This window comes from Phasianus colchicus, chromosome 1 (genome assembly GCF_987193195.1).
Source record: "Phasianus colchicus chromosome 1, bPhaCol1.hap1.1, whole genome shotgun sequence".
Taxonomy (NCBI): Eukaryota; Metazoa; Chordata; class Aves; order Galliformes; family Phasianidae; genus Phasianus; species Phasianus colchicus.
In genome coordinates this window covers 49,919,072-49,938,248 of record NC_143436.1, presented here as the reverse complement: position 1 = coordinate 49,938,248, position 19,177 = coordinate 49,919,072, and the positions used below count along the sequence as shown (strand labels likewise).

The 19,177-nt window shown below is 48.9% G+C and overlaps 1 protein-coding gene across 2 annotated transcripts in view; it reads right to left on the bottom strand.

Annotated features, from left to right (window-relative positions):
* The window catches only part of TCF20 (transcription factor 20), a 115,561-nt gene extending 99,778 nt beyond the window's left edge, over positions 1-15,783 (bottom strand). The window contains exons 1-2 of one of the 2 annotated variants that reach the window (XM_031600296.2): positions 15,626-15,783; positions 6,830-6,940 (exon numbers count right to left, since the gene is read on the bottom strand). The gene's annotated coding sequence lies outside the window, so the exon portion shown is untranslated. The remainder of the gene's footprint in view (positions 1-6,829; positions 6,941-15,625) is intronic. The other variant, XM_031600297.2, reaches the window with a different exon arrangement.
* Between the last annotated feature and the right edge of the window lie 3,394 nt (positions 15,784-19,177).

Below are 19,177 nucleotides of genomic sequence, written 5' to 3'. Positions count from 1 at the left end.
GAGCAAAACAATCCAGTCAGCGTGGCTAACAAGTTGCTGTCCCCCCAAAGCCCGATACTGCCGACTCACCATATGTGTTTCCAGTCCTTTGTAATGCAAAGGAACCGTCAGTATCCTCAGAGAAATCCCCCACAAACTGTTTTTGTGCTGCTTACAATCAGAGGGGACAGTCTAGCTCACAGTCAGCAATCTGGCACGTTGGCAGGGGCCGGCTACAAAGGATGTCCCTAGAGCTCCCAGTCTAGCTCCATCCCCTGGCACCAAAATCAAATAGGAAGTCAAACTTTCAATTTAAAAACTAAATAAAGGCAGAAATGTAGCTCTGACCCCGCCAGGATGCTCCTGAGGAATAAGCAGAGACGCTGCCCCCAGGAAGGGGCAATGCATCAGCAGTGGGATGATAATGGGACGGTTTCCATCACACCCCACAGGTCCTTGAAGGAAACAAGAACCCGGGCAAGATTTGGGGAGGAGGTGGGGAAAAGGTACCTGGGATCAACCTTCTCTCTCTCTCTGCCTCTCCCCCAGCAGATCTCATCTGTGCCATCAGGATTTCGGTGACATTTCTCCTCAGCCCCCCACAGCCACCTCCCCGGGCTGCGCGCAGCCAAGGGTGCAGAGAACACCGCACGCTCTGTTTCCTTTGCGGGCTGGACAAATAAGTCTTCAGCTAGCCGCATGCAAGCCATTAAAAATATATTAACATACCCAGCAGGGGCTGTCACTTTTTCTTTTCTTCCCCCCTCCCCTTTTCTTAAACGCAGAGAAGGGAGAAATCTTGCCACAATAACAAGAGGTTTTCATCAAGTCTCATTACCTCGAGCACAGCCGCGCACCACAGCCCCCACAGAGAACAGCCCTCGGCTCCCGCTGTCATTAAAGGAGCGAAGATCTTAAACAAAAATTAAACCCGGGGCAGCACAGAGCTGGGAGTGTGCGGATGGGTGAGGCAGGCAGGGATGGGATGGGATGAATGCATCCTATGGAGCTGGTCAGGGACACGTGGGGTTTCGTGCTGGCACCTGGGGTCATCCTGCATTTCCCAGCGGGGTAGCAGCATTCCCTCATGCTAATAAGGCTCAGGGATAAGTGAGGCAATTCCACGCTTGGGAGGCTGCCCAACAGGCATGGCCTCACACACCCTGACACACACGTGCTCCAGCCAGTCCCAGGCCCCCACATGGCTAACTGGAAAGAGGTGACCAAAGGAAATGGGATGTAAAAATGAAGTCTGGTGTGGCTGCATTTTACAAGCCTCTAGGTGAGACTTAAGTACGTTTCCTACTTGGGAATGGGGAAAGTGAAAACACTCTCCCTTGAGAAGGGAGCAGAAGAGTGAAGAAAGGCCGAGCTGTGCAGAAGTGATGATAAGGCACTGACAAAAAGTGGACAAGGATCTCTGAGGAGTAAGGAGGGTGAGGACCAAAGCAGCTGAGGAGTGGGACTGTCCATAGACACCACAGAATTAACTCCTGACAGAGCGGTGAGGAGTAGAAGGCAGCCATGAAGACAATACGGCTCACGAACAGAACATGAACAAGGTGACCAGAAGACAGGATGGTGACACTCAGGGTCCAGCCCAGTTGTACAGGAAGGCACCAGAGAAGAGTAGAAGAAGCTATTCCGGATCTCTGGTGCTCATAACTGTTGCAGCTGTGAACGCTTTAACAGGTCATCATCTGCACAGTTCATGCACCCTCCAGCTCTGTAGTAATTAGATCCATTCTGTAAAAGACATACACATCATATAATGAGGTCCACTGATATCACAAAGACAGATAGGAGAGTAAGCAAAATGTCTGACAGTATTAGGAACAGAGCAGAAAATAGCCTCGATATCACAGTGATGTGATATAAATCAGATATATTCACCTCTTCTTTACTCATCCTATCTTGGCAAGGGCAGATGAGGGACTGAGGGAGTTCAGGAAGTGGCAACAAAGAAAGTGAAAAGGCTTGGAAGGCAGCAAGTGGTCTCCACACGTGGGAAACAACATCTGTGTGCTAACAGCAATGTAATTAGGTCAGGGGATAGCTGTGTTGTAACAGATTCCTTGGACTTGGCTCCATCCAAGGTAGACACGCACATGAATGCTGCATCAGCTTCTACTTGCTGGCTTGCCAGCAGCCTGGATTCTAGACAGCCTGCTCCAAGTGACTAGCATGCCCTGCATCACGACCCAGGCCCTTGATGTGGGCTCCCAGCCCCGTGCCTGCCTCCAGGAGCAATGTTTGGACTGCGGGGCTGGAGCCAAGGCACTGCTGCCTGCTGCCAGAGCAACGCGTGCGGGAGGAGACACTGGGAAGGCTGCAGGCAGTGTGTGTGGGAACAGCGCTCAAAGTGATGCAGGCTAAGGTCATCTCAGGGACCAGGCGGTTGACACCCATGATTAAAGCACAATCAAGAAACATTTCCTGACAGTAAAGTCTATTAGACCACAGAATGGGTTCCCAGGGGAAGCAGGGCAAGCCTCATCCTGCCAACTCTGTGAGGAGTGACAATGCAGGCGGCAGCACTCAGCACCCAGGGCTGGCAGCACAGCCTGGCAGGAGCAGCACCCACCGATATTCCCCTTCACCACAAACCATGCCATTTAACCTGGGTCATTCCATGTGTTCACAGGGATGGTGAGACCACATCAAGTCACTGAGGTACAACGGATGGGATGGCAGCAGTGAGACAGGACAGGTATGTGATGTGGAAAGGGAGGAAATAGGCCATGCTACAAACCCTCTGTGCATACAAAATAAAGTAGTGGAGGATTCAACTCAGGTGGAGGGGGGTTAACTAAACCATGATTTGGCACGGCCACACTCATGAAACTGGGCATGACCTGGTATACATGGAGGTGATCTTAATTTACAGCAGAGAGCATGCCTGTTAATAGTATAGCTGCTACCACATAAGCTTCTGACACACTGGGCTGGCACTAGTGCTTTCGATCTGAAAGACTGTCTTGGCATTGATTTCATGTTTAATGACCTCCTTCTAACTTTCCATTTTTAAAAATAGAAAGATCAGCTTGGTTTTGAACTGCATAGTTCTACAGGAATATGTATTTTGCCCCATTTAAGATTAGCAGACACCTATCTTCTTTGTTGTTTTTTGTTAGGGGGGCAGAGAAGGAGGCATTAAGAACCTCCCAAGTTCAAAATGAATCTCACCGCTTGTAACACGCTTCCCTCCATCTCCCAACACAGTGGTTACAGAAGCTGCCCACGGCTGACACTACTCATGGAGCTCCATATGGTTCTGCTTCCATTGATTTTTCCTCAGCTTGACACACTTTGGCACTGCTCGGGTTTTCCTGGTCCTCAGGGAACAGGAGAGATTCCATCAATTCCAGCTTTTCCTTTCTTTGTTTTGACAAAGCTCCCACTGTGCCATCTATGGCAAACGTATTGTTACGGTGAAGCATAAAGCTGAACTTGTTTGAACGCCACCAGTGCTGTGGATTTGTTCACATTGCGCTCAGAATCGTTAGCAATTATTTATGTTGCATTAGTGTTCAAGAACCTCTATAATATCAGGATCCCCTGTACTCAGCACAAGGCACACGTACAGCAGCAAACGCCTGAGCCTGACTAACGTGCTATAGCAAAGTCATTTAATTTAAGGTAGAAAGCCTTCAAAATGGAGTGTCATTTTAAAGCGCCTCTAAGTTGACAACGGTTTGTACAATTATCACAAACCACTCAAAGAAAGGTTCAGTACACCCTGGGAGTACCATGTATTCACCATAACTCAGCGAATGCTTTTTGCAGCTCCCTTCTATGCTCAGTCATGAAGGATATAGATCATTACAGCCTCCAGCTATGGAGCTCTAGCTCACAGAGTAGCAGCTCACACTTTTAGCTCTGGAGATCCCCAGTTCAATCTGCTGCATGTCAGCCAAGAGGGCAGCTGTCATATAATTACAGCCACAACTTTGCATGTGAAAAAGTAGGGAGAGCGAACAGAGATCTTATTATAGAATTCTGGTTGCAACCTGCTGAACAGCTCCCTATTTAAAGTAACTTCTTGTAAAGAGGAGGAGAAAAAAAAGAAGAAAAAAAAAAAAAAAAGAAGAGTCTTCCATTCAGCTTCCCAATCCTTTCTGTTTTGCAGAAGAAATCAGTGCTGCTTTGCAGGAAGTCCTTTGTTACAAATGCATGTGTATATTTAATGAAGTGCACACGTGTAGGCTCAGGAGTAAGGCTCTAGCCCCTTATCAGCTAGAAAAACAATTCTCACTGCTGCAAGCAAGCAATCTGAAGTCCAAGATGGCACCTCAGTTGCTTTTTGAGCTATAACCATTCACCAACAGCCAAGCCAACTGAATCTGGGATTTACATATTATAATTTAGGTTCAAGAAATCTTAACTTAGTTACAATTCCCCCTCTCCCCTTCCCCCCCCCTTCAAACTGCACATACAAGCTCTCAGGAAGACTTAACAATACAGAGAATCTGGGAGGATTTGTGCCTTGAGCTACAAAGGTACAAATCATGGCAAAAAAAAAATCAAATCAAATCTCAAATGAAAAGATACTTTAATGAATGCAACACAAAACAATTAGACCAAGTTTCTTCTTATCCATTAATCTTTCTGCAGATCCTTCTGCACACATGCAGCAATTTTTGAGCCAACTCTTTTTCCAAACCAAGATGTTCAAAAACAAAATTTGAAACAATGTAATCCAGTTTTAAAGAAACATTAATTTCCTCCAAAACAATTATTCTAGAAATCTGCCTTTCAACAGCCAAGCAGTCAGGCTTCAAATACAACCCAAATTCTCTACAGAGCATTCTCTACTAGAAAGTCCTGTCCATCCACTCGTCCACCCATTCCATCAGTCCATCCATCCAACCATCCATCCCCATGTCGCCAACAGCACAAAACCCAAATCCCCCATTCTCTGCACTGAAACATCCTGGACCACCAGCAGCAGATCAAAGCTAGAGCTCTTATTTCTTGCCAAAGACTGACCCACTCACTACATACCACTCCGGATGCGCTGCTCTGACTCAGGCTGCTCGGTATCTGCAAGCATACTTGCTGAAACACGCCAACTAGTTCATGCTCACTGCACCTTCAAAGCTCCCCGAAACACAGCATGGTGCTTCCAATGGGATGTGAAGGAGAAGCTCCCTGTGGACCATTGCAAAGCCAAACTCCAGAATTCAGCACAAGCACAGGCGCACCAACACTGTACGTAAACCAGCTGAGTCCTCCAGTGACATCCCTCCATCAGCCTTATTTCTGAAGAATTGTTTTTAATGCGTTCAGAGCCTCTGCTCTTTACCTCAAGCAAGAAAGAACACCTTGGCACTGCACAAACCTTTTGACCATCTATCTCCCTCCTTCTGAAAACAGGCTGAGGGAGAGAATCAAGGGCACAAAGCTCAATTCTGAAGAAAGCTGCTTGCAGCACAGAAGTAAAACCTGTCTGTGCCCATCGCCCAGGAGGGACCCACAAAGGGCTCACCCCTCCCTCACCTACGACAGGCAGGCAGAGCTCACCACCATCTGAACCACCCTTGCTGCAGAGTCCAATGTAAGCAGTACAGCTGTGCACAGAGATCGCTGAAACCAGACACCGACAGACTATTTTCTGGTATTATTTCTGTAAATTTAGCACTGCTAAAAGGTTCCAGATAGATGCTCTCTGGAGACTGAAAGCCTTTGCCTACCCGGAGAAGATATGCAGAGAGAATCGCAGCAAAGCGTAGATGTGCTTTTCTCATCTCTCCCAGCCTGCCGAGGCTGAAATGACTGACAACGGTCCAAAATGAGGGACACACATAAATTATTAATATTGCACTAGTAGTCGTGCTGTTGCTGTGACAGTCTAAAGACTTGAGAGAGGCAGGCCCTGCAGGGGAATATTACTTCACTTCAAAATCATTCATTCAGGAAGCTCGCATACCGAGGAGAAAAGAATCACTCTGCAGCAAGCTCCATCGAAACCCTCAGTTTTAAGACCTTTCCTTTCCAAGGCATAAAGCAATTTCAGCGAGAACGGGAAAACAACGTGAAACATCAGCAACTCTGGATTTCAAGCGAGCGCCACGGGAGCAGCATTTTTTCCAGATGCGAACCCTCACGCGTGTCTCCTCCCCAACCTGGGAAGCCCACCCTGCTTCTGAGAGCTCGAGCCATGTTTTGTCTCTGCAGCTACTCTGCTGAGGCAGCCGAGCCCGCGCCAGCCGGGATAATGGGCACTAGCACATGGCTGGCAGCCAAAAAGCCACTTCAGGCAGCAACCTGCGCTGGAAGAGTGCGAGGCTCCGGCTTTGCGTTCTCCCAGACCTTTTATCTCCTTCCAGGTTTCGTGCTATACCTGCTGCCACAGCAGCCAGAAACCTGTAAAGCGGTATTTATATAAAAAAGAGGTGGCTTCCTACTGATCATTTTTCCTTCTCTCCCCTGTTGCAAGTTTGGTCCATTTCACATCGATTTCCAGAACTGAGATAAATGAGCGGAACTTTGACATTTCAGAAAACAACTTCAATGATTTTTGTCTTTCTTAGCAATCAAGAATAAATTCACTTTTCATTTAAAACAGCAAAATTCCCTCCCCAAATACTTGAAATAGTTACTGAAACGTTTTCTTTGCCAAAACCCCACAAAGACTCATGCTTATTAATAACATTTTGAATATAACAAGCACAACATAGCTCCATACCAAAAAGAGAAGAAAGCAGGCAATTCCTCAAACAATAAAGTAATCCATTTTGAAAGCTAGTATTTTCTGTACAAATTCTTGCATTAACAAAAAAAAAAAAACAACAGCAAGGTTTTCAGTAATTCTACAAACCGACGGGGGGAAAGAAAAAGCAGACCCTACCCCCAGCTGGATGGCATTCTTCTCTTTGGGTGTAATGTGGTAGCATTTGACTGACGCATCTGATCCATTCCCAAACTCCAGGCGATGTTTTAATCATCAATGGGCAGAATCCTATTAATTTCCAGGGAAAAAAAATAGAAAAACAGAGTAGAATATGGAGACAGGAAACAGAATACCTGGCATTTGTCTAGCAGATCCAGCTGATTTAGCTAGGCCCATAATCATCAGAAATTGAAGAATAAGTTGGTGGCACAAAGTGCCATCTAGCAGTGGAAGCCCCTTCCACTCCTCCACCCTCCCTCCGTCACCTTAGCCCAACCCCATCTCCCAACACAGCTTGGAACATCAGTCCCACAGCAAAGGAAAGGAATGAGGCAGAGGAGTGGGAGAAATAGAACAGGATGAATGGGGACAGTGCATCGAGCCCTCTGGCACACCCAAGGGTGGGCACAGGCCCATGCTGAGCAGGAAAGAGGAGATCCAGCATGCAGGAGGTAGCAGCAGAGCAGCTGGGGCTCTCTCAGGCCATCAAGCCCTTGAAGGTCAGGACACAGAGCTTGCATAGAGCAGGGATGGCAAGAGGACGACATGCTCAGCCCTGCCAGGGGCTGTGCAGCTGCAGCCCAGGGTCCCACCAGGATCCCCACAGAACGTGGCTTCACACCCAGATCGACTGTGCCTGTAACCAACCACACGGGCCGGTCAGCATGGCTTGAACCCTGGGATTCAGCAGGCACCAGCCTTTACCTCACACGCTAAATAATTAAACTCTGTGGGAGCAGCAGCAGCCTCGTAAAACTCTCATACAGCCCGAGCCAGCCATTAATGGGGGTCAAAGATGAACGCTTTTTTTTTTTTTTTAAGTGCGCTTTGATGCATGGGGAGAGCGGTGAGAGGAGATGTTCATTACCCTCTGTGGTACCCAGAGCATTTTTCCTGACTATCAACACCTCCTCCTCCCACCCACACCGTGTGCTGCTGGCAGCCACCATCCAAGCAGCTGGAGGCCATCGGAAAGTGCATCTGGTCACCTGCAGGCAGCAAGGGGCCAGCAGAAATAGCAAGGGCTCTCTGGCCTTAGCACCCCTTCCTGCCAGCCCTTGGGCCGAGGCAGCCATGGGCAGCACATGGAGCATTCAACGGGGCACACACTGCAGGCCTGAGCTGTCACAGACTTGGGATGGACTCACAGGGATCATCAAGTCCAAATGGCAGTCAGCAACCAACAGGGCAATGAGAAAGTGCGACAAAAACCTCAGCAGAACAACAAGTGCCTTCAATTACAAGGAACAACTCCATCACATGGTTGGATCCATCACCCCATGCGCTGGGTCGTGGTATGCTGCGTGAGCACACTGCTATTATCTGTTTGCAATCACGTTTCAGTCGGTCTTTCTGCTTAATGCACGAAGAGCAGAGCTAATCAGATTCACTCCTTCTTTCTGCTTAATGCCTTCAGTTCCCAAGCATGCTTTGTGCTGCTTCAACTGATGCTCAGCTAACACTATCCAGGAGCAGGCAGTGCAAAAGAAGATGGGACTACCTATTAATCTTAGCTCTTCTTTCCACTCATTGCGTCTGAAATTTCTTCTGCAGTCAAAGCTTTGCTACGAGAGTCAGGAAATTCCCATTTCCCCCTCTCCACTCCCTTCTGCAAGCTGCTCCTGCAGCGGTATCTGGGCAATTAATTACCGCACAGACCTATCGGGCTTTTCTCTCACCCTCAGGGAGAGCTTTTTTAGGTATTTCCTGGCTGGGAACCTCCACAGAAGGATGTCTTCTGCTGGCACCGCAATACCTGTCCTTCACTAATCTATCGGAAGTGACCCTCACGTGCTCTCCTCCCCCTGCTCTCCCAGAGCTGTGTGATTACTGCAGCCTGGCGTATGAACTCTAACACACCCTCAGCACTTTCAGCGTGAGGACACAGCGGCTCCAAACAGGGCCCTGCTCCTTCCCTGCATTCCTCTGCCCTCTGCAAGACAAATGGGACATTGCTGGAGCCAGCTGCAACGCCGTCACCTGCCGGTACCGGAGCGACTGCCACAGCTGTGCAGAGGGCCCCAGGCCCCAGTAACACCCAAGACCATGAACCAGGTTGAGTAGCAGCACAGGAGATGAAGCCAACAGCAGCTCACGCACCTGCATGTGACCCCCACCTGACACCCAGAGCATCAGGCAAAGCACCAGCAGTTCCCGGGAGGACCCTGGCCACACAGCTCCTTTTCCAACACCTGCCCCAGGCCTGCAAACAAGTGCGGGGGATGGAGGAAAACCATACCTCTCTCTGAGATTACTTACAGCATTTTCTATACTGCCCCTCTCTTATAAATGTGGGGTGTTTCTTTTGTCTTTAATAGTGCAGCTGGCTTATAAGCGTGTCAGATTTATAAAAACATATCCCTGAAAACAAAGCCACTTTGTGCTCAGCATATCCAGTGGCACCATTATTTAATATCAGTACACCAGTTCTTTCCTTTATGCACTCCACCACCGGAACACAAATCCACTGTAACAGCCACCCGGTGTATAATCTTACCCTGTAAAGCAGCGCAGCCCCACAATAATCCCTCTCTTCCCATAATGTCTTCAAATACCAACAAGAAGAATTTAGGCTTAAATGTTTAAAAAAGAAAAAAAAAATAGCAGAAGGATAAACATCTCTTAACAACTCTCAAATTGGAGCAAATTCCCCCATCTCTCCCTACTGTTATTTGAAAACAGCTGCACAAACATCTCTAATTTGTGCCGCACACCAATTGCCACCTGCCCTTCCCACCAGGTATGGCCACTCGGTCAGCCCATGCACACAAAGGCTCCCCACACCCTGCTGCTTTTGGCAAACAACCCTCTAGTGACATCATCTTCACCCCCGTGCTTTATAAAACTCAGTAGGCAGCACAGGATCTGCTCCAGTAGCTGTAAAGCAATCACTGTGGGCCAAGAGACATCTCCATCCCATCTCCTAAATGCACACTCTGACCCATGCCGTGCCCCTGCTAAGTGCACACGTGGGCGTGCATCTCATCAGGCTGCACGTGCCTCTTCCCTGCCACCAGCAAGGGATGGCACAGAAACACTGGTCTACAAAAGCAGAGCGAAGCTGAAACGCTGTTCGTGCCATTCAGTGGAATCAAGGTCCCTTGGTTGTTTGCCAAAGAGTTGGTCTGCTGCTCTAACTCCGCATCTTGGTTGCATGCTGTGCTGCTGCTACTCCCACCAAAGGGGGACCCAGACATCACCCTGCTCTCGTCCTTCACCCCAAACCTCAAGGACCCCCCGGTCCAAACTCAGCACCAAACTCAGTCCCACGTGCCACCATTCCCACATGTGGTGATGCCCACAGCTGTCCTTGCCTGAGGCAGAGATATGGCTACTGCTCTTTAAGCCGTTTAACATCCTTAGGCTCAAGTTATTAGCAAATACCCTAATAGCAACAGGCTGTCTTCCTGACGAGGTGGTGAAACTCAACCTCTTCCCTTTCCCTTTTGAAAGTACAGCTTGGAAATGGGATCAGCATCTGGAAGCACACATGAGCTGATCCTGGGGAAAGAATGAGAGGAGCGAGAGGAAGGGAGGGAGCTGAGAATGAAGGCTGAGGGCGAGGTTTCACATTACAGCTGAAGGAGACTAATAGTTCACTGCTGCCAAAAAAGGGGGGCCCCATTTCCACCTTTCCTTCATTCCCCACCTTTCACTTCTGGCAACACAAACCTCATCCCTCCTGTGCAGCAGCACTGGTACTAGCCTGAACCTGGTGAGCAGGTTCAGCTCTCTATCCCAGGAGAAAACTGTTCATGTTTTTTTGCTGTGCTTTTCTTCCTCTTTTTTTTTTTTTGAAATACACATATATTTTTGACCAAGTCCGTTTTCCAAAAGCTGTACATGCTGAACTCGTGCACACCGGAGCGGCACAAGGGCACAGCTCAATCTCCCCTTCTGGTCAGCAGAGCCAGCAGCCAGACTGCAACAAAACCTACCCTCAGCTACATGACAATGTGGTGCCAGCACAAAAGATGGGGCTGAGCCAGAAAGCCTGCAATAGATGTGTTTGTCAATAAGCATAAAGTTTTACCTATAATTAGGGTCTATCCACCTGAACTCAGGAGTGAAGGTAGCCATGAAGGTAAAGGCTGACATTCAAACTGAGCAGACCCAAACCAGACAAAAATACGAGCAGTGCTGCAGGATTTCCAATAATAATTGTTCCTCTTTTTAAATTGGACTCTTATTATCCAACAAGATGGCTGCCTTCATCACTATGCTCAGAAATGTCTGTTTCCATTACAAATTTAACAATTAGTTTCAGGGTGGTTGTGGTAAAGCATTTTTCTTTCCCCATCAACTCTACATCAGATGAACAAATAATGCAGTTCTCTTCGATTAAAAAAAAAAAAAAAAAAATCAAGCCCATTTTACTTCACTGTCTTTCCTTCCACCTCCTCAGCTCAATTACTAAAAGCAATTTACAGACAATAAATGCAACTTCACAGCTGCTTGTATGAAACGTTCCCTTTATTTTATAGATGAGGATACAGTCTATACAGAAATTAATACCACAGAGGTCTGCTTCAAAGCTGGATAAGGAAGAGGAACAGACAAACTTAAAGAATACTGCACACCAGTAAAACCAGTAATAAAGGGTTAAGGATGTCACCAGTGGGATGTAAATTTGGTGAATGTATCTGCTTAAATACAGCAACAAACAAAAGACCGCTCTGGGGTGTTGCTTTTTTTGTTTTATTCTGTTTTTATTAGCTTCGTGCATGATCACCAGGAATGAAGAATCTGCAGCTGAAAACCACACACATCATTTTGTCAATGGAGATCTGCCAGCCAGGAGAGCGTCCAACGCTTTATCGCAGCCTCCCGGGCTTTGGCAGGGCCAAGAGGAGCAAGAACCTGAGCCCGACGTTAAAATAACCGCCTGTGAAAAAGCACGGGGAGAAGAACCACTAAAGAGAAGGAAAATAAAATATGCAGGCACTCTTCTGATGCTAACTGCTCCTCCAGGTTTAATAAAAATGCACAGCCAACTTTTCTTCCTCCACCCGTTCCTGCAGCTCAGAAGCGCTGCACAGCCCAGCATGCCCAGCTCTCCCAGAGCCACACACCACAGCAAAACAACCCTATAAGAACCAGGAAAGTGGTGCTGGAGACAAAGCAGTGTTAATTTTGGCACAGTCTTATCACATAGTCTGCGTTTACCACCAAACCTATCACCTCTGGGTCAGTAAATCCGCATGTTCCTGGACTCCTCCATCTACCCTGCAAGCCCTCTCCTGGCACTGTCCTTGTTTTGGCCAACAGCTTTGCTTCCTTATCCATGACCAACACGGACTGTTTTTTTGTATAGCCACGGCCCCTGGAAAACTAATTCAGGATTAAACTCATTTCTAGCCTGCATACAAATACCAGGTGCACTTAATCCAAGAGGGCACTGGGGCTTCTCTACTGTGACCAGCTCGAAAACCCAAGCTGTATCACACATGCATTGAAGAACAGATAGGCATCAAGAAGGATCAGAAAACAACAACAGAAACAAAGCCAACATGAAGGATTTGGACTTGCACTCTCTCTCACATGGTAAACACCACACCATTTCTAGCAGGGCTGCCATTTTCTGCCTCTTCACTGCAGGAAGCCCAGACGTCTGCGCCCCTTCCACACGGCCCTGCCACTGCAGCCCAGCGCTACCTCACAAAATGGCTCCTGAGATGCAGCCACTGCAGAGAGCCCAGAACATGGAGCCCAGGGTCCATTTGCACCTTCCATGCAAGGCCTGGAGTGCCCATGTTTCCGCACCGTGGCCTGTGACCTCCCAGCAGCTGCAGGACAGCAGGAGGGGACCAGCAGCCTTTTGAGTGCTTGGAACTGGCACCCAGTGCTGTCACCAAGGCCCTGGAGTCCAAGCCTCCCCATCCAGGCCCTGGAGTCCCGGCTCCCCCCTCCAGGCCCCATATACAGGTTTCCCCACCCAAGCCTTCAGGCCCAGGTTCCCATGTCCACGCCTCCTATCCTCTCAACCTCCAGCCAGGCCACGGCACCTTTCCCTCTCCCAAACTGTTCCAAAAGGAAAAAACTGCAGAAGGCATGAGCAGCTCAGGCTGAAAATATCATTTCTGAGGCTGGTGAAGGCTAAGCCACTGATATTTTTCTAATACAAGGAACATATAAGATGCCTAGAATTTGATAGCTGCTTTTTAATTAAATTGAAATAAGTAAATCACAACCCGTTGCCATGGAGAACGAACAGACACAGCCTCTTGACTCCAGGGCAGGATCAAGCAGGAGAGGCAGACAAGGCTGTGAAATTAAAAACACCTATTTTAAAGCAAATGGTCTTGATAATTAGCAAAAAATGTGGTATAGGGAAATAATATAACCGTATGGCAGGAAATGGTTTTCAAGGTGAACTACAAAGCTTCTTTAAATAAATGAATAAGTTGCAGGAGCTGCCAGGTCACTTCCAGAACCATACCTACAGGATTAAACATCATTTAAAAAATATATAGAAAAAAAAACAGTAATTAGCCCTTCTTTTCATTTTCCTGTCTATAGTCTACATCTATGTTTGTTCTTATTTTCAGAGACTTGTTTCAAGTGATTTATGTTTGCACCTATTTGCAGCTACCAGCGAGCCGTCAAACTCACACATTTTCAAAAGCCTTGCAGATCACCCTGGAGTAAGAATCAAGTTTATGGGATATAAAACCTTTTATCTCTTGCTCGGTGTCATTACACAATCCTGGCCAAGTCATCCGACACTAATAATCACTCTGAAGCCGCACATCCCCACTGTGACTGCCCAAAGTGACGCGAGCAGACCAGTCACATCACACATTAGACTCTGTGCTGCCCCTCTGCTGCAGCAGAGTTTAGAGGGACAGGGCAGGCGGACTGGGCTGGTGCCAGGAGCCTTGCATACTCCCTTTCCCTGTAGCTCGTGCAGCCCACAGGGCAGACAGAGTGCTCCATGCCTTCCTGCTCCCACGCTCACGTGCTTCCAACAGCATGGAGAGGGGTTGGGTGGCTTGCGCTGCTCCTCAGCATCTCTGCATACAAGGTATTTGTTACATGGCTGCTGCCCCTACCCTTCCAAAGCACTGCTGCTCTGCTCAGACCTGAAAGGGGTACAGCCAGAGGCTCTCATTAGCTTTCTCAGACCGGACAGAGCAAACCTGAGCAAGACTGCCCAACAGTTTCATACAGTCAAAGTGCACCAAATCCATAAGAGCCTAAAAATACTTGAAATAAATTCTACCTGATGACTCGGATTCAAAAATATGCCATTGTTTTTTTCCCAAGGGAACAGACAGACACACTAATCTTCACTTCAAACCTCCTGTCTGCTCCAGGGGAGAAACCAACCTTTCCTCCTCATTTTTCGAGGACACAAATTGTCAGCCCGTCATTAGTCTTCCACGGCCACTAACGACCCACACCAAGCATGTTGCCAGATCCCAGTTCCGGGCCCTCTCGACACAGCTGGTTACATTAAGAACAGTCATATTTTCAGCACTAATCAGCAGAAACCAAGCTGGCTATGGACAAATCCACTCTGGTTCCCCACCATGGCTGTGAAGGGAAGGAATTAGGGATAGGTGCTGCAGATAAAGAAGGGCTGGAGGAGAAAGGAGCAATTAAAATGAGTACTGTCTGCACTCTGCTTTGCCTCAAGTTTGGAACACTTGCTGCTGTAACTGCTCAGTAAGATTCATAGCTTTCGTTATAAACAAACTCAAGGCCCATCTGCATGAAAATGTGCACAAACTACCTGCCAACGGGGTCCACCCGATGTGCACCTCCACAGCCCTGCACCACCACAGCCCGATGCAGCTCTGGACCCTGGGGGCACACACAGCACATCCTGTCCTGCTTCGTTCCTCCTCACCCCTCAGCTTCGTTTATTTTGAATCCAGGTTTACAGCAGTGTGGCCAGCCCAGCGCCTTCCCCTGGAAGGAGATGCGGTTCCTTCCCCGTTCCCACAAGCCAAGATAAGCGCACAAGGGGAGCCGCCAGCCCACAGGCGCTCCCAGTCGGACACAGTCAGGCCTGGAGGCGTTCAATCCCCGCTGGGTGGCCGCTTGGCAAGCGCAGAAGATGCTGGTGATGCCCAGGAGTGCGTTATTTCAGCATCGTGGTGGCGGGGGTCACAGACCAAGAAGAAAAATGAAAACTGAAAACAACAAAACGTGGAGAGTGCTGCTCCCTTTGCAGCACCGTCCCATGCCATGCACACAAAGAGGGCTGTGGGCCCAGTGGGCTGCTCCTGCCCCGACCTCCAGCTTCCGACCACGCCATGCAGACCGTAGATTCGGGACGGAAAGCTGCCGACGGCCGGCTACGGCCATGCCACCGTCCCAGCGTACAGCCCTCAAACTTGAGCGTCACCCTCGTGTTACCCGCTGTCAGCAACTCCGAGCCGCGGTCCTGTCGGCAGCGATCTGAACGGGCAGCGGCACTTCGGACCCGGACGGCGCTCTGCCAAAAATCGGCATCACCCCAACGCTCGGCCCCAAAGGTCACGGCGGGCAGGGCTGGGAAGCGACGCACACAGCCGGCTCCGAGCAGAACGCGCGGGGCCGCGCGGGGCAGCCAGCCGAGGGACCGCGCGCCGGGTGCCGGCGGACACCCACGCAGCGCCCACCCCATCGGCTCCCAACGTCCCGCCGCAGCCCCGCAGCGGTTGGGGCCGCTCGGCGCAAATCCCCACGAAGCGGCGGAGCACAGAAAGTCGCCTCCAGCGGGTGCAGGGGAGGGGTATCCCGGCCCGCCGCCCACCGGCCGCTCACCTGGCGGGGCCGCCGCTCACGGTGCCATCGCGGCGCGGGGCTCCCGGTTCTTTGTTGCGCGGCGGGGAGCGGGCAAGATCCGGTCACGTCATGTGACCCGCCGGGGGGGGTCGGCTCTTGTGGTGGTGCTTCTTTTTTTTTTTTTCCCCTTTTTTTTTTTTTTTTTCCCTTCCTCCCCTCTCTCCCTTCCGCCCCCCGCCCAGGCCAGGCCCCGCCGCCGGGCGCGGGTGTCAGGCCCGACTGCTGCCGGCGGAGCGGCGGTGGAGGAGGAGGAGCCGCGGGCGGGAGCGCTCCTCGGCGGGGCGCGGGGGCGGGATCCGGCGGCGCCCGGCGCTGCCCACGGCACGGCCCGCCCCGGGGCTGCCCGCGGCGGGGCCCGGCCCGCAGGGAGCGACGCGGTACGGTGCCGTCCGTCCGCAGGGTTTCCAAGTCGGCGGGAGCGGGGAGGTGATCGGCCCTCTGTAGTGGTGAGGCCGCACCTCCGCTGCTGTGTTCAGTTCTGGGCCCCTCACTGCCAGAAAGACTGGAGGCCCTGGAGCGCGTCCAGAGCTGTGAGGGGTCTGGAGCACAAGTCTGATGGGGAGCAGCTGAGGGGGCTGGGGTTGTTCAGGCTGGAGAAGAGGAGCTCAGGGGAGCTCTGTACAACGACCTGAAGGGAAGTTGTAGCGAGGTGAGGGTCGGCCTCTGCTCCCGGGTAACAGTGGTAAGATGAGAGGGAATAGCCTCAAGTTGCAACGGGTTGGGTATGAGGAAAAATCTCTTTTGAGAAAGAGCGGTTCTGCAGCGGCACAGGCTGCCCAGGGAGGTGGTTCCAGAACCGTGTGGATGTGGCGCTGAGGGACGTGGTCAGTGGGCATGGTGGGGATGGGCTGACCGTTGGACTCAGTGATCGTAGCAGTCTTTTCCACCCTTAATGATTTTGTGATTTTGTGATTCTGAGAAGCAGCCTCTCCACTGCTCCTGAGGTTGCTCCTACACCGGCATTGGCTTCAGTGGCACCACAACTGGCACAAAAACAGCACCCATGAACCAGCAACCTCCAGGACCTAAAACTGCCTCTGCAAGGCTAATGTCTGCCCCAGCACCTGCCCAAAGCACACCCAGGAGCTTGGCTGACCCTGTGGGTACTGCTGTGCCCACCTGAGGGGAAGGCTCCTGCCCTGCAAGGCTGCCGCACAGCAGCAGCATGCAGGCATGTCCAGTGCAGTACAGATGCAACGTCAACAGGAGCAATTTTAGACAATCATTTTCAAGGAATCAGGTTCATTTGGTGGTTGTACAGTGCAGCCAGCATTACAAAGAGCTGGTAAAGTCTGACCACATCAGCTTTCTGGCAATTTATTTTTTTGCTCTTTTAGTTTAGAGTCTCTAACACAGCATTCCCCCTCCCTTGATCACGTGCACCCCATAGCAATAATACCCCATGCTAAAATCCACACATAAATTAATCTTTTAAATTATTACCTCAATTTGAAAGACTTTTTTTTCCTACTGCCTCTCCCCCTAACCTTCCACCTCTCCCTTTCCCGGCTCATTACAGGAAGCAAATCTGCAGATGAAAACACATGAAATAGAACCAGATCCCGCCAGAGCATCAAACATGAAATATGCCAGCACCGCTCCACAGACAGCATAATCAATGCCCTTCTTCCCACAGCAAAACCACTGAAATTCTTTGTTCCTGCACAGAGTTGTCCTAAATCTACAGTTCATCACTTCATCTGGCAAATGAGATACCCCCACAGAAGCCATGTGAGCGAAACCAACTAATTGCCATCTGAGAACGGGTGCATACAGACAGACAATAAAGCAGAGGAACAAATACTCATCATTAGCAAAATGTGCTGGAAAATAACAACCCAGGCCCCTCAGTCCTTATCCCAAAGGAGACCAGCAGAAGACTCCCAGAAAATAAATGTTGACCCTCTCTTTGCTTGTGGTCCAGCAGAAAGCCATCAGCTTGTCACTCACTCCTGCTCACACGCCTCTGCGCTCCATAGGTGTTCCTTTTTTTTTCCTCTCAAGTGGTCAAATTGATTAATTTAATTAGATTAAACTAAGAACAATTGCATCTAGCCTGTAGTTAGCCTGAATTTTGCTGCTTTCTGTCAGATCTGATAAAGAGACCCTGAGCCCAATAGCTTGTTTGCTTTTTCCAGCCATATCAGCTAATCTAATAGAAGATATTACCTTTCTCCACAAACCCAGGCTTGCCTGGGATCTTCAGACCATCACAGCTACGACAACAACATTGTCTCGCCTTCTCTAACTGATTCTTCCAGATTCTTTTATCTATGAAATAGAATATGATAAAATGTATTTTGTTTTGTATCGATTCTTATGCTGTTTTATAATCATAATATTCAAGTACGGACTAGGACTACATTAACTGATCCAAGTAACATCTGTCACATATGGGGCTTGGTTTTCTTTGTCTCGTTCTCTCCCAGGAAGAAAATGGTGTGCAGGGCAGTGTTTTGGTTTTGTGAGTTTTTTTTTTTTTTTTTTTTTTTTTTCCTCCTCTATTCTTGTTGCTCTGTATTCATAGCAGGGAAATTGAGGACGATGGCAATTTCTGTGCTAGACTTTATTTCCCAGGGAAGTTAATTTCAGTGTGTTGAGGCACCCATAGAAAGATGTCTCCTGCACAAAGGAATGTTAAAATATGTTTTACCCATCCAAAGAAAAGCTAATCTGTATTCTTGACATCTGGGACAGAAGCATCCAAAAAAAAAGAACAGCATTTCTCTTCTTCCAGAAAAGGAGTTTCAACCTGTGGTCCTAAGGCTCCAACAGTTTGAGGCAGATTATTAACATACAGAGCAGTGCTCTACAGAGCTATAAATGGGAATATCTGGAAACCAAAAGGAGAAATGTATCTACTGATTGCATTGAAACACACTGTCATAGGACAGCTTGGAGGGAAACAGTGGAAATAAACTATTTCATGTGAAAACACAGAGCATTTGCTCCTACATAAGGAGTCACATCACTGTTCCTCAAAGAGGAACTCTGAGCAATCCCACGTGTCTGAGAGGCAGAGGTACAACATGAGAGCTTCTGAAAGGCAGGAACTGAGGTGAAGAGAGGAATCATTTGTGCTCAAGTACTGAAAGCAGAAATACCAGAAAACCTCAGGGAGACAGCAGACAGCAGATTTAATATGTTTTTGCAATGTTATATGGCAGCAAAAATCATGCAGTTAATTTAATTTGGGGTTGTAAAGGCAGAGACCTCTTCTCAGAGATATAGGCAATAGTCCCAATTTTTAATATAGCAGTGAGACCACAGTTTGAAGACATGTTTAGATCTGGACAGCTCAGTACAAGCTAGATGTCAACGACTTGGAGGGAAATAAAAAATAAAAAAAAAAAAAGAACATAAAATGATAAAAAAGCTGGAAGGGATTACAGTGTGTGTAGGTTGGCCAAATAACAACTGTGAAGAGCATCATGGGAATTGCGTTTGTGAACTTCAGGGGTGCAGAAGCACCAGGGAGTGAGAAAGACTGCTTAGGATTGTCTGAAGGAGTGTAAATAGTATCAGTGTAAA